General features: G+C 37.8%; 1 pseudogene; it reads left to right on the top strand.

Moving 5' to 3' along the window:
* The window catches only part of LOC112866348 (centromere protein V-like), a 48,705-nt pseudogene that overhangs the window by 28,670 nt on the left and 6,992 nt on the right, over window positions 1-13,043 (top strand).

Genomic DNA, 13,043 nt, shown 5'->3' with positions numbered 1-13,043 from the left:
GTGAAGGCAAAAGATTGCGAGGAATAAGAGATAGCTAAGTCCAGGGGCTATTGCTGCAGCTGGTTGACATAGAAATGGCCAGAAGAGAATAGTGGGCCAGGGGAATGTGAGACAGAACATAAAAGATGTATGTCTCACTGCCCTTCTTAACCTGCTCCATGCCTCAGAGGGCTGATCTCTGTGGCCTAGATCATCTGAGCTCCCTTGCCAATTTGACTTCTCATTGAGTCTTGGTACTAGGAGACATGACCAGAGATCTGAAGGCAGGAGACTAGAATGGTTGGGGTATTTATTTCCCCTGCTTCTTCCCTCCCTGTACTGCCACTGGATGCAAATCCAACTGGGTAGTGCTGCTTCTGAGGCTCCAGCTCTCTTTCAGTTTTGGTATTGCCATTCTCTTTATACCAAAAGCCACAGATACTTCCAGGAGGCCTTCTCCCACAGCTGTTGCTCTCCCTTGGACACAATAACCTCTTGTCCTTTTTTTTCTTCAGGCCTAGAGTAGGTTTTTAGTTTTCTGCTGCTGCCGATCCTTGGACCCTGCCCAACCACTCTAAACAGTCTTTTCATTAAACTTTCATCTGTTTAATCCTTTGTGCTTTTTTTCAATCTAAATAAAATTGAGATTCTGTTAGCAGTAAAGAAGGGGGAAGTGTTTTTGGGGTTGGCATTAAAGAGCATCCATTATTCCTGTTATAAGGGCCAAGATCAACAGAAAGCTTGCCACCAATGTAATGACTTCAGTACACTTTGAAAAATAGCATAGAGACTAAATTCCTATTCTGGGACAGTTTTCATCTTCAATGGCCCCTATTTCCACATTTTGGATTATTGAACTGAGGCAAATGCTATATTTTAAATGCTGTATTTTAAATTTTCATTGCATTATTTTTTCTTCTTATAACATTACTGTTTTTTTTTTCATTGTAAAGGATTAAAGTAATGCAAAAAGGTTTAAAGATGAAACTGAAAATCTCCTTTAATTCAACCTCCCACAGAGAAATATTAATATATTGGTATGTTTTCCTTCAAACATTCCTGAATGGAACTATAAAATAAGTCAGCACTTCCATTTTATGTGTGGAAGGAGGACACAGAAAATATGTAGATGGGGGGAGAGTAAAGGAGAATTAAGTCACTTTGTTGCTGGGCAAGCACCAAGTTTAAATATCTCTTATTATTCAAGGATGCACAAACAAGAAAAAAGAAAATAGAAGGAAAAAAAAGAAAAAAAAGCAGTAAATATTTATAGTTTCCCCCCCCCCCCCAAAACATAAGTCAACAATCAAAGGAAGACCATGCTTTTCAAGAACATTTTCTATGGTTAAATACTTGTGGCAACTTAAATGCCATCATGGGGATATGGATAAATGAATTATGGTGGGTTAATTCAGTTGTGCTTGCTCATTACTTTGAGAACAGTGTTAAATTTTTGAGAACAATGTTATTTCAATGAATGGATATGATAGCCATTCTGTGATGCATATGAAGTGTTTATAAGCATGTTAAAAATATTTGTTCAAATGCTATTTGTGCACTACTTTGAGAACAGTGTTATATGTCATACGTTAATAGAATGAGGTAGACTACTATATGATAATATGAAATGATCTTCAAGATGTATTAAGTGAAAAAATCAAGGCTAACATAAAATGATCCCATTTGTATTAAAACCAGAAAACATAGGGGCACCTGGGTGGCTCAGTTGGTCAAACATCCAACTCTAGATTTTGGCTCAGGTCATGATTTCATGGTTCATGAGTTTTAGTCCTGTGTCGGATTCTGTGCTGACAATGCAGAGCCTGTTTGTAATTCTCTCTTTCCCTGTCTCTCTGCCCCGTCCTTGATCTCTCTCTCTAAATAAATAAACTTAAAAAAAAGGCACAGAAAACATAAATATGCATTTACATGCTCTTGTATACATAAAATATTTCTGGAAGGAAATGAAAAATTATTAACAATTTTTGATTTTAGGAAAGGGGTAAATATTTGGGATGAGAGATTTGCTTTTAATTATATATATTTTTGTCATGTTTGATTGCTTTTTCTGTTCACATATTACTTATTCAACTGGAGGAGATTAGTTGAGGGAACAAAATCACATTTTAATTGTGCACTCAATTAACTTTCAGAAGGCACAGAATCTCTGAAAATGAGAGAAGAAAGAGGATATAAAAAAAGTAGAAAGGGGTTTCTACACAGTTGTAAGTAAAAAGGGAACTGACAAGAAAAGTTTAAATTGGAGAGAAATTTAAAATGTAATGAGGAAATTAAAGCATATGTTAGAGTACAGATAAAAATCATTTCTTAAGAGAAATAATGGTGACTTGAAAGACTTCTTTCAACAATTTCCCGGAATTCATAAGATAAGAATAAGAAAAAAGGAGAAGATATTAACAAGAAAGAAGAGGACAGGTGTATAAGGCAAAGAAGAGAAGTTCAACCTACAGAAAATTGTTCTTCCAAGAGAAGAGAAAAAAATTGAACAGAGCAACATCAGGAAATAATGGCGTAAAACCTTCTTGAGGTGAAGAACATCCTGCAGCAGCACATAAAAATTGGGCAAAAGAAAAACAACATTTAGACATATTCTAGTGAAATTTCTGAATTTTAACAGGAAATAAAGAATCTTCAACGAAGAAGGAAAATGTAGTGAGAACTGAAAATGTAGTGAAGCTGATCTTAATCCAGCATAATAATGAACATTAGATGTCAGTGGAGTAATGTCTACAGAATTTTAAAGTAAGTAAAAATAATTTGAGATCTAACCCTGAATTTCCTGTTTAATCATGGTAACTATCATGTATAAAGAGAGACTTTTTATTTAGTATATATTGATGTACTTATTATGAACTTTAGAAAATATACCCCACATATTACTCCTGATGAAAAAAGATTACATTAAGATACATTTAAACCAGACAAGATTTTAAAAATAATTTTATTTTTAAAGAAAATAAATGTTTTTCATCCTTTCTGCTCCTGAAAGGATGAAGTAGACATGTTTCTCTTTATTCTTCCTGCTAAGTACAAACTTCCTGCACATTACATATAAAACAACTATAAGAAGACTTTGAAAGGTAGAGAGAAGTCACTAACTGACGATCTTGGGACCTAAGAAATAACACAGTGCTAAATTCCCTTGGATTTCCTCTTTGCCTCATACATCCCAGATTTGGAGCTAAAGAAGCCAGCAACCCAGAAAAACCAATGGATACAGATTTAAAAATCCACCAAAAGCTTCTTCCTTCTAGTCAAAGGACCAGGTAAGGGGAAGCCTAAAAATACTGAAAACTTTTACACAATAAGCACTCTATTATAACAAAAAAAAACTCAGAAATTCTCTGACCTCTCTCTCACCCATGACACCAAAGTTTGAGTGGGGATCCTAGACTTCTGTCCTTGCCAGAATGGGACAAGGTTTTCATTCTTTAGGTCAGGGTGGTGTCAGAGAAGGCTGAGTAAGGGCCCAAACTTCCATATCTGTTGGGCAGTAGTAAGGAGGCCTCACACACTCTGCTGTGCCAGTGGAAACCACATAGAAATCTTGGACTTCCAACCCAGTGCAGTAATGAAGCACTTCTACTCCTCCTTCTGGAGTAGTGTCAGAGGACATCTAGAATGGAGTCAAGGGTCTCATCACTTCCCAGGTTAAGAAGGCCACTCATATTGCCCATGACATCAGTTGAGACCACAATGAACAATTTTATACACATAAATTTGATAGTTTATATGAATGGACCAATTCCTCAAAAAAGCAAATTACCATAATTCACCCAGTACAAAATAGATAATTTGAATAGCTCTGTAACTATTAAAACATTGAATTCATTATTTTAAAACATCCTAAACAGAAATCTCCAAGCCTAGATGGTTATCCTGGAGAATTCTACCAAACATTCAAGGAAGAATTCACAGCAGTTGTATACAATCTCTTCCAGAAATGAGACAAGAGGAAAGTATATCCCAACTCATTTTATGACACTAGTATTACTCTGATAAAAAAAAATTAGTCAAGGGGTGCCTGGGTGGCTCAGTCAGCTAAGCATCTGACTCTTGGTTTTGGCTCAGGACATGATCTCACAGTTCATGAAATTGAGTCCTGAGTCAGGCTCTGTGCTGACAGTGTGGAGCCTGCTTGGGATTCTCTCCTCTCTCTGTCCCTAACTCCCACTCTCAAAAATAAATAAATAAGCTTAAAAAATTAGTCAAAGACAGTACAAAAAAAAAAAAACTATAGACCAATATCCTTCATGAATTTAGAGGCAAAATTCTTAGCAAAATATTAGCAAGTAGAATTCAGCTAAATATAAAAAAAATTATGCATCATGAATAAGTGGGATTTGTTCCAATAGTGCAAGGCTGGTTTAATATTTGAAAATTAACCAGTGTAATCCACCATATTAACAGAATAGACAGAAGAAATTACATGCCTATAGCAAGCAATGCTGAAAAAGCATTTGTCATAATTTAGTACCTATTATGTCAAAAAGCACTTTACATAATTCAATACATATTTACCACAAAGACTTTCATAATAAATAGGAATAGAATGGAGCTTCTTAAATTTGATAAAAATCATGTACAAAAATCCTACAGGTAATATTTTACTTGTGAAAGACTGAATACACTCCTCTAATATTGGGAAGAAGGTAAAGAGATATCTACTCTCAACAATTTTATTCAATATAGTGCTAGAAGTTCTACCTAAAGCAAGAAGGCAAGAAAAGGAACTAAAAAGTATTAGATTAGAATGGAAGAAATGGAAATGGAATTAGAATGGAGGAAAAAGCCTGTTTCTGTTTTCAGAAGACATAATCATCTACAAAGAAATCTCAGAGAATCTACATAAGAACTCATGAAATTAATGGGGCACCTGGGTGGCTCAGTTAGTTAAGTGTCTGACTTCAGCTCAGGTCATGATTTTGCAGCTCGTGGGTTCCAGCCCCACATCGGGCTGTGTGCTGACAGCTCACAGCCTGGAGCCTGCTTCAGATTCTGTGTTACCCTCTACTACTTGCACTCTGTCTGACTCTCTCTCTCTCTCTCAAAAATAAATAAATAAATAAAATAAGCATTAAAAAAAACTCATAGAATAAGTGAGTTTAGTAGAGTCACTAGAGAGGCATAGAAAAATCTATTTTATTTCTATATACTAGCAATGACCATGTAGAAATCAAACTTAAAAATAAAATACCATTTAAATTTGCTCAAAAAACCCCAGAGAAAAATACTTAGGTGTAAAACTATCAAATCTATCAAAATGTGAACAAGACTTGAATACTAAAAACTACATTCTAAATCCAAACATTCAATGCTTTCATAAGAATGCTGATGAAAGAAATCAAAGATTACCTAAATAACTGAAGAGATGTACTGTGTTCATGAATTGGAAGACTCAACATAGTAAAAATGTCAGTTCTCCACAGATTGATATACAAGGTTTTCTTTAATATCTTTAATTTATTTTTGAGAGAGTGCAAGTGGCAAGAGGGGCAGAGAGAGGAGGACAGAGGATCCAAAGCAGGCTCTGCACTGACAGCCATGAACGGATGTGGGGCTTGAACTTATGAACCAAAGATCATGACCTGAGCCAAAGTTGGATGCTCAACCAACTGAGCCACCCAGGTGTCCCTTGATATACAGGTTTAATCAATTCCTTTCATAATCCCAGACATATATTTTGTAGATACACGCAAGGTTATTAGACTTTTTATTTATATTATTATTTTTAATTATTTATTTTGAGAGAGAGACAGCATGAGTGGGGGAAGGGAGAGAGAAGGAGAGAGAGAATCCCAAGCAGGCTCCACACTGTCAGTGTAGAGCCTGACGTGGGGCTCAAACACATAAACCAGAGATTACGACCTGAGCCGAAACCCAGAATCGGACACGCAACTGACTGAGCCACTCAGGTGCCCCAAATTTTATTTTTAAGAGAGAGAGAAAGAAAGAGAGAGATGCCTGTGTGGCTCAGTCTGTTAGGCCTCTGAATTTGGCTCATGTCATGATGTCATGGTTTGCAGGTTGGAGACCCAAGATGGGCTCTGTGCTGACAGCTCAGAGCCTGGAGCTTGCTTCAGATTCTGTGTCTCCCTCTCTCTCTCTGGCCCTCCCCCACTCGCTGTCTCTCTCTCAAAAATAAATAAACATAAAAAAGAGAGAGAGAGGCAGAGTGTGTGTGTGTGTGTGTGTGTGTGTGTGTGTGTGAGAGAGAGAGAGTACACAAGTGGGGGAGGGGCAGAGAGAATCTCAAGCAGATTTTACACCCAAGGCAGAGTCTTACACAGGACTCGATTACAGGAACCATGAGATCATGACCTAAGCCAAAATCAAGAGTCGAATGGTAAACCAGCTGAGCCACCCAGGCACTCCAAGCTTACTCTACCTTTTATTTTTTATTTTTTTTTAATTTTTTTTTCAACGTTTATTTATTTTTGGGACAGAGAGAGACAGAGCATGAACGGGGGAGGGGCAGAGAGAGAGGGAGACACAGAATCGGAAACAGGCCCCAGGCTCTGAGCCATCAGCCCAGAGCCTGACGCGGGGCTCGAACTCACGGACCGCGAGATCGTGACCTGGCTGAAGTCGGACGCTTAACTGACTGCGCCACCCAGGCGCCCCATACCTTTTAAATGGTTAAGTCAAAGAACCAGAATAGCTAGAACAACTTGAAAAACAATAAATTAGGAGGAATCAGTGTACCCAATTTCTACAGCATCCTGACTGTATGTTATTGGCAGGATAGATGCATAGATCAATGAACAGAATACAGAATTGAGAAATAGGCCCACACAAATATGCCTACTTGATTTTTTACAAAGGTACAAAAGCAGTCCAATGGAGGGAAACTAGTCTTTCCAACAAATGGTGCTGGAGTAAAGTGGATATCGATAGAAAACCAGATATATAAACCTTTGGAAAACCAAAAGTAATCTACTAGTTAAAAATAGAAGTAAAACAAAAAGTATGACCAATATAGCAAAACATGGGAGAAAAAAGAGTAGACATAAAAGAATAAGTTTAGCAAGTAGGGGGCATAAAACATGTTATATATGTAAAAGGAATAGAGTAAGACCCAATATATAAATTATGATAATACATATAAGTGGGTTGACCTTTCTAATAAGAAAACAAAGATGTTCAAGTATAGTTAACAAACACATATCAAATAAAATTGCAAAAAAAATTCTAAAAAGGTAAATGCTAAAGAAGAGATATATGAAGAAGGAGTATTTCAAAGTAAAAGCTAGTAAGAAGATACATTAGGCAAACACAAACAGATATAAAGCACAGATAGTAATATTAACATCAAAGAAAATAGAATTCATGGAAAAAACCATTAAAGGGGACCAGGAAGGTTTTTTTTTTTTTTTTTTTTTTTTGTATAGATGTAATAGTTATTAATTTGAATGTACTGAATAAAATCAAAATATATAAGAAAACACTAAAAATATGAGATTTTGAACACACCTCTCAGTTTTTTTTTAATGTTTATTTATTGTTGAGAGAGAGAGAGAGTGAGTAGGGGAGGGGCAGAGAGAGAGGGAGACACAGAATCCGAAGCAGGCTCCAGGCTCTGAGCTGTCAGTACAGAGACCGATGTGGGGCTCGACCCACGAGCCTTAGAGCTGTGAGATCATGACCTGAGCTGAAGTTGGCTGCCCAACCAACTGAGCCACCCAGGTGCCCCCATACCTCTGAGTTTTGAACAGATCAGTCACACCTAAGGAAAAGAACATTTTAATCAATTTATCGTAGCATTTAATAGTATAATTTATAACATTTATATTTATAATATACAATAAATATCCTATGTAGTATTATAGTATAATAATATGGTATATAAAATAAAATAATAGTGTCTGAATTAAATAATTTATAATATATTTCATTCAAACTCTATTTATTACTAACAGAGTATACATTTTTGTCAACCCACAATCAAACATTTACAAAAAAATTGAGAACTTATTAGTGCACAAAGAAACCATAAGTTCTAGAAAGCAGAATATAATGGGTACATTTTTGGCTCTAATGAAAATAAACCAGAAATTAATAATAAGGAAGCAAAATATCTCCAATTTTTTGTTTGTTAAGATTAAACAAACATTAATACAAACTGGTGTTCTGCAAACTCAAAGAGAAGTTCAAATCAGTTATTAGAAAAAACAATGGCAAGGAAGTCGTTAAGTAAAAACATTAATGGCATCTTATCAAGCCTGCAATCAGAAGCAAATTCATAGTTTTACATTTTTTCATTATTAAACAAGAAAAAATAAGGCAATTAACTCAGTAAATTCTTAAAGGTAAAACCAAATAACAGGAAGTTCAGCAGGACCTTGTGTGTTCTGTTCAGAGCTGGGGGCGCAGGCCTGTGTCCTGAAGCTAGGACATGTGCTCTGTAAACATTTGTTAAGTTGATATGTGAATGAGTGATTAAGCGAATAAAAACAGAATTTGTGGAATAAAAAGAATATTAATAGAACTGAAAATCTATGACTTCCTAAAGAGGCTCAGTCTGCATTCTTCTTAAAAAAAAAAAAAAAAAGTTTATTTATTTTTCCTGAGAGAGAGAAAGGGGCAGAGAGAGAGAGGGGCAGAGAGAGAGAGGGACAGAGAGAATCCCAACCAGACTCCAAGCTGTTAGCACAGGGCCCGACGTGGGTCTTGAACCCACGAACCTAAGATCATGACCTGAGGCAAAACCAAGGGCTGGACGCTCAACCAACTGAGCCACCCAAGTGCTCCATCAGGCTGCATTCTTGAAGAGGACTCCACCCTTTGCTCTGGGAAGCTGTGATAATGGACAGAAAGGTACAAGTACCTGTTTCTAGGGCAAACAGGTGAGCTGAGCCAAGTGTGGTCTCAGATGTATGGGTGGGGGTGCTAGAGGCCTCATGGTTCATTTCTGGAATGTTCGGCACCTTCTAGGGGGAAATCTGTTACAGTGGGAGGTTTGTCTTAGAACCTCTCCTGAACACACAGTTTTAAATAGGAGAAGGTTGTTATACTGCTGGGCCTGAGAAATGGAAGGAGAGGGAGGGTTTTCATTGCTACAGGAAAGAATGTAGAATCATTAAAGACTCATTTTGATTACTCACTTCCTTCCAGAAAAGAAAGAGCAACAAATAGTATCCCAAGCTAATGACACATTGTGAGATATATTAACTGTAGAGAAAGTCACTTTTCACAGTTTCCTGTTTCAAGTCACTCTGACTGGCTGCTTTCACTTCTATGTGCAACATCCCCAAGTCTTCTGCTGTTGAGGGGAAATGATATATTTTTATCCATTATCAATCCTTAGCTCTCAAAAAATTCCCATTCCTTTTACCTGTGAAAAAAATCAGCCAAATTGAAATGAAAGTCTTCAAATTTAAAAATATTGAATAATATAGATAATTAAAATTTCCTATCATAGCCTGGCCTCCCACTTAAAAGAGCCCAACATACTCCTTTTGAATTAGATAGTATTTTTCAAGATCCTGTTTAGACTCCTAGTCAACCCCTCTAACTTCTCAGGTGCTTCACACAAAAGACTGGTTTGCCGTTTTGCTTTTGTTTGGAAGGTCACCTTTATCAGGGCTATAATTAATTCTTGTGAGGCTAATAGTGTTCCCTGTGATTCACACAGGTCTTAAGGGGAGAAAATTGATAATCTAATAACCATAGCAAAGTGAGACATCTTCACCTTCCAGACCAGGTATCTGGCTTTCTCTTTTTTGGCTTACAACGTGGTCTGTGGTTATGAGTGCTGCTAGCTGTAGGAGAAATTAAAAAAAGTTCCTTGGCTTTCTGCAGGTTAGCAGCATGTCCCGGTTTTCAAGTACAAAGTCAGATTCTGAGTCAGCCCATCCCTGTACCTGGAATCAGAGGCTTTTCATGCAATAAGATACAACAGCTTAGCTTGCATGAGGTTTTTGGGAAAAAGCCAAATATTCAAAAAACCATCTGCTTGCACTGCTCATAAATCACAGAAATGATTGCCCTTGATCTGCAGCCATTCCCCATTATAGAGGATATTGGTTTCCAAAAGATGTCACAGCATATTGAAATGAGACAGTCTCTTCCAAGCAGAAAATTCCTCTTCACAATTGCATGATATAGTGGAGTAGAATTATGTCATGTTAGCCCTCAAAGGCAGATAGGATCTCAGAGAAGATGCAGGTGGAGGAGTGGTTGTAAATTTTGCAACTAGCATAAAGGACAAGCCACTAACATTTTTTATGCTTTGCTCCAGTCAAATGTTGTAAGAGTTCAAAATGATTGGGAGCGATGAGTTGTATTTCTGAAGATGTCTTTTAACCAGGTGTCCATCTTGTCACTCGTAATACTGTTTCGCACCAAGAGTGAAGACAACGGCAGTTAATAGAATGAGTATAAAGAATGACTGTACTGCAAACAGCCCTTGAAATCTAGACACCGTTATTATTTAGCACTTGGGGAGCCATCTGCAGAATACTTGGCATTGTGCAAAGCATAAGGGATAGCAGGACAGCTGGCCGATGGCTCTGATGATCTAAGTGAGACACAACCTTCCGAGGAGCTGGCATGGCACATGCATGCTCCACTCATTTACCCTCTGTTGTAACAGCTAGTGAAGGACTGGGCCTGAAATCCACAAAGCATTGGGAAATTCCTACTTTAACACCCAGGGTTCATTCCAGCTGGGCTGATCTGACAGCATGTTTCTGGGTGATCTGTAGGGAACAACTTGCAGTAACAGGCTCATAAGTAGTATCTTTGTGGAGGAAACAGTTCCAATGGAGGTTCTCTTGTCCTAAGTTTACTTCACCATCTGGCCTGAAGCTACTCATGTGGTGTATACCTATCTTGATTGACATGAAAATTCTATTGTTATTAAGTGGTGTTATGTGTCTCTGATAAGTATTCAGATGGTCTTCAATAAGCAGTAAGTACTATGAGTGTTAACCAACCTTGATGATCATTTTTGGTTTAAATTTGTTTTTCATGATGGTCCTGTGAGATTTTATTGACTTGTTTTAGCTACTGAGGATGTTGGGCTATCTTATGTCTCATGCTTGGGACTGGGAAGTAGGGAAAAGTCCAGAGTGGGAGAGAAAAGAAGAAGACAGTGGATAAGCGAAAGATTTTGGTGTTTTACAGACTTGGGTTTGCATTCCAGTTCTACTGCTTAGGAAATACATGATGTTGGACAGGTTTTATAACCTCTCTATGGCTAATTTTCTTCATTGATAATAATAATGCTACCTCATAAGAATGTTATGAGGATTAAAATATGCATATATATATATATATATATATATATATATATATATATATAGCCAAATGAGTACTCAATAGTGGGTAGCTATTATTACTCCCATTCAAGAAAGTGATAATTCCAGAACAAACTCTGATAGAGTAAAGTTAGTGTCTGAGACAGAATTGAACAACCAAAGTGAAAATAAAGACTAGGGCAAGATCATTTCCTTTATCCCTCAATTCCTTACGTGTTTCATCAGTTCTTATGGGGTAGATTGTTCAGACCGAATTAATATTGAACACTCTGTGTGTGTGTGGGGGGGGGGTGCATGTACACATGCATGTGCCTGTTTCTGTGTGTACATGCTTCAAGGAAAAGAAATAGGCTCTGTACCTGAGGGATGGAGATCTGTCTCAAGGACACATAGGAAGTAAAGAAATATTGGGAGCTCTTTGCAGCTACCTTGGGCGTCAAGAGCCTGGAATGAGGTTCCCAGCTGTTTAGGCTACAGCAGCAGCTCCAGTGACTGCTGTGTGTGTGAAGACTCAAACATTCATCATTCCTCAGAAAGATGCCCATTACCCACTGCCCCCGTGCTTTAGTGAGCACAATTGTCTTGGCTAAAGTTGTACCTTACCCTCCTTCTCTTGACTTTCAGAACAACTCGTTGTCTGCCTTCTATTGCTTCTCTCTGAGGACCGAGTCTCCAGTTGTCTTGTATGTACTCCAAGAACTTGCCTCCTTGGCATAGTTGAGTGATCCAAGGATGGACGCCTAAGCTGAGACAATGTTATTCTTTCTCACAGGAATTGCAAACTCAGGATGGATAGGTAGGGAGGAGCAGCTGAGTGTTGTTAACAGCCACCCTCTAGAGCAGGGTTTCTCAACTCTGGCACTTTGACATCTTAAGCTGGAAAATTTGTTGTGGGGGCTGTCCTATCTGAGCATTATGGGATGTTTAGCTGTATCCCTGGCTTCTACCCACTAGATGTTGGTAGCACACTCTCCGTACCCCTCTCTCCCCATCAGTGTGACAATAAAAAATGTATCCAGATCTTGCCAAATGTCCCTTTGGGAGGGAAAAGCACTTCGGGCTCAGAACCATCACTCTAGAGCAGTGCTAGAAAAGTGTGGCCTAAGGACAGACAGCGTCAGCATCATCTGGGAGCTACTTACGCATAGAAAATATTGTCTCTCACATCAGAACCAGTGAATCAGAATCCAGTGGTAGAGTACCAGACGATACATTTCACAAGGTTTGCAATGACTTTTGTGCTTACTAAATTTTGAGAACCACTGCTCCATACTTTGTTATCCCAGGTGTGATTGGAGTGTCCACAGCCTCAGATCATATGAGAGTTTGTTAGGAATACAGAATCTTAAACCCACCCCAGACCCAGGTTCAGCATCACCTAGGAACTTGCTGTAAATGCAAATTATCTCTAATTGATTTTTATGTATATCAGAAACTCGGATTGGAGCCCAACAATCTGTTTTAATAAGCCTTCTAGGTGATTTTGATACAGATACCTTCAACAATGGCTGCGGATTGGAATCACCTTTGGGATTTTAAAGAATATTGATACTTGGTTCTTATTCCAAAAGATTCTGATTTTAACTCATTTAGGGTATGGACTGAGTATCAACACCAGAATTTTATAATTCTCTTGTAATTATCATGTGCAGGAAAACTCGAAAACCACCACCAAAGACAGAGGGTCTTCAAACTCAACTGAAAATGTCTGGAGTTTCCATGGTTTCTTCACATCTCAAATCTTCATTGCTCAACCCCTATTTTAATTTGGGGGCCACTTCT

This window comes from Puma concolor, chromosome A2, assembly GCF_028749965.1.
Source record: "Puma concolor isolate L17-30 chromosome A2, mPumCon1.1.hap2, whole genome shotgun sequence".
In the NCBI taxonomy this organism is placed as follows: domain Eukaryota; kingdom Metazoa; phylum Chordata; class Mammalia; order Carnivora; family Felidae; genus Puma; species Puma concolor.
This window is presented reverse-complemented; position numbering and strand designations above follow the sequence as displayed.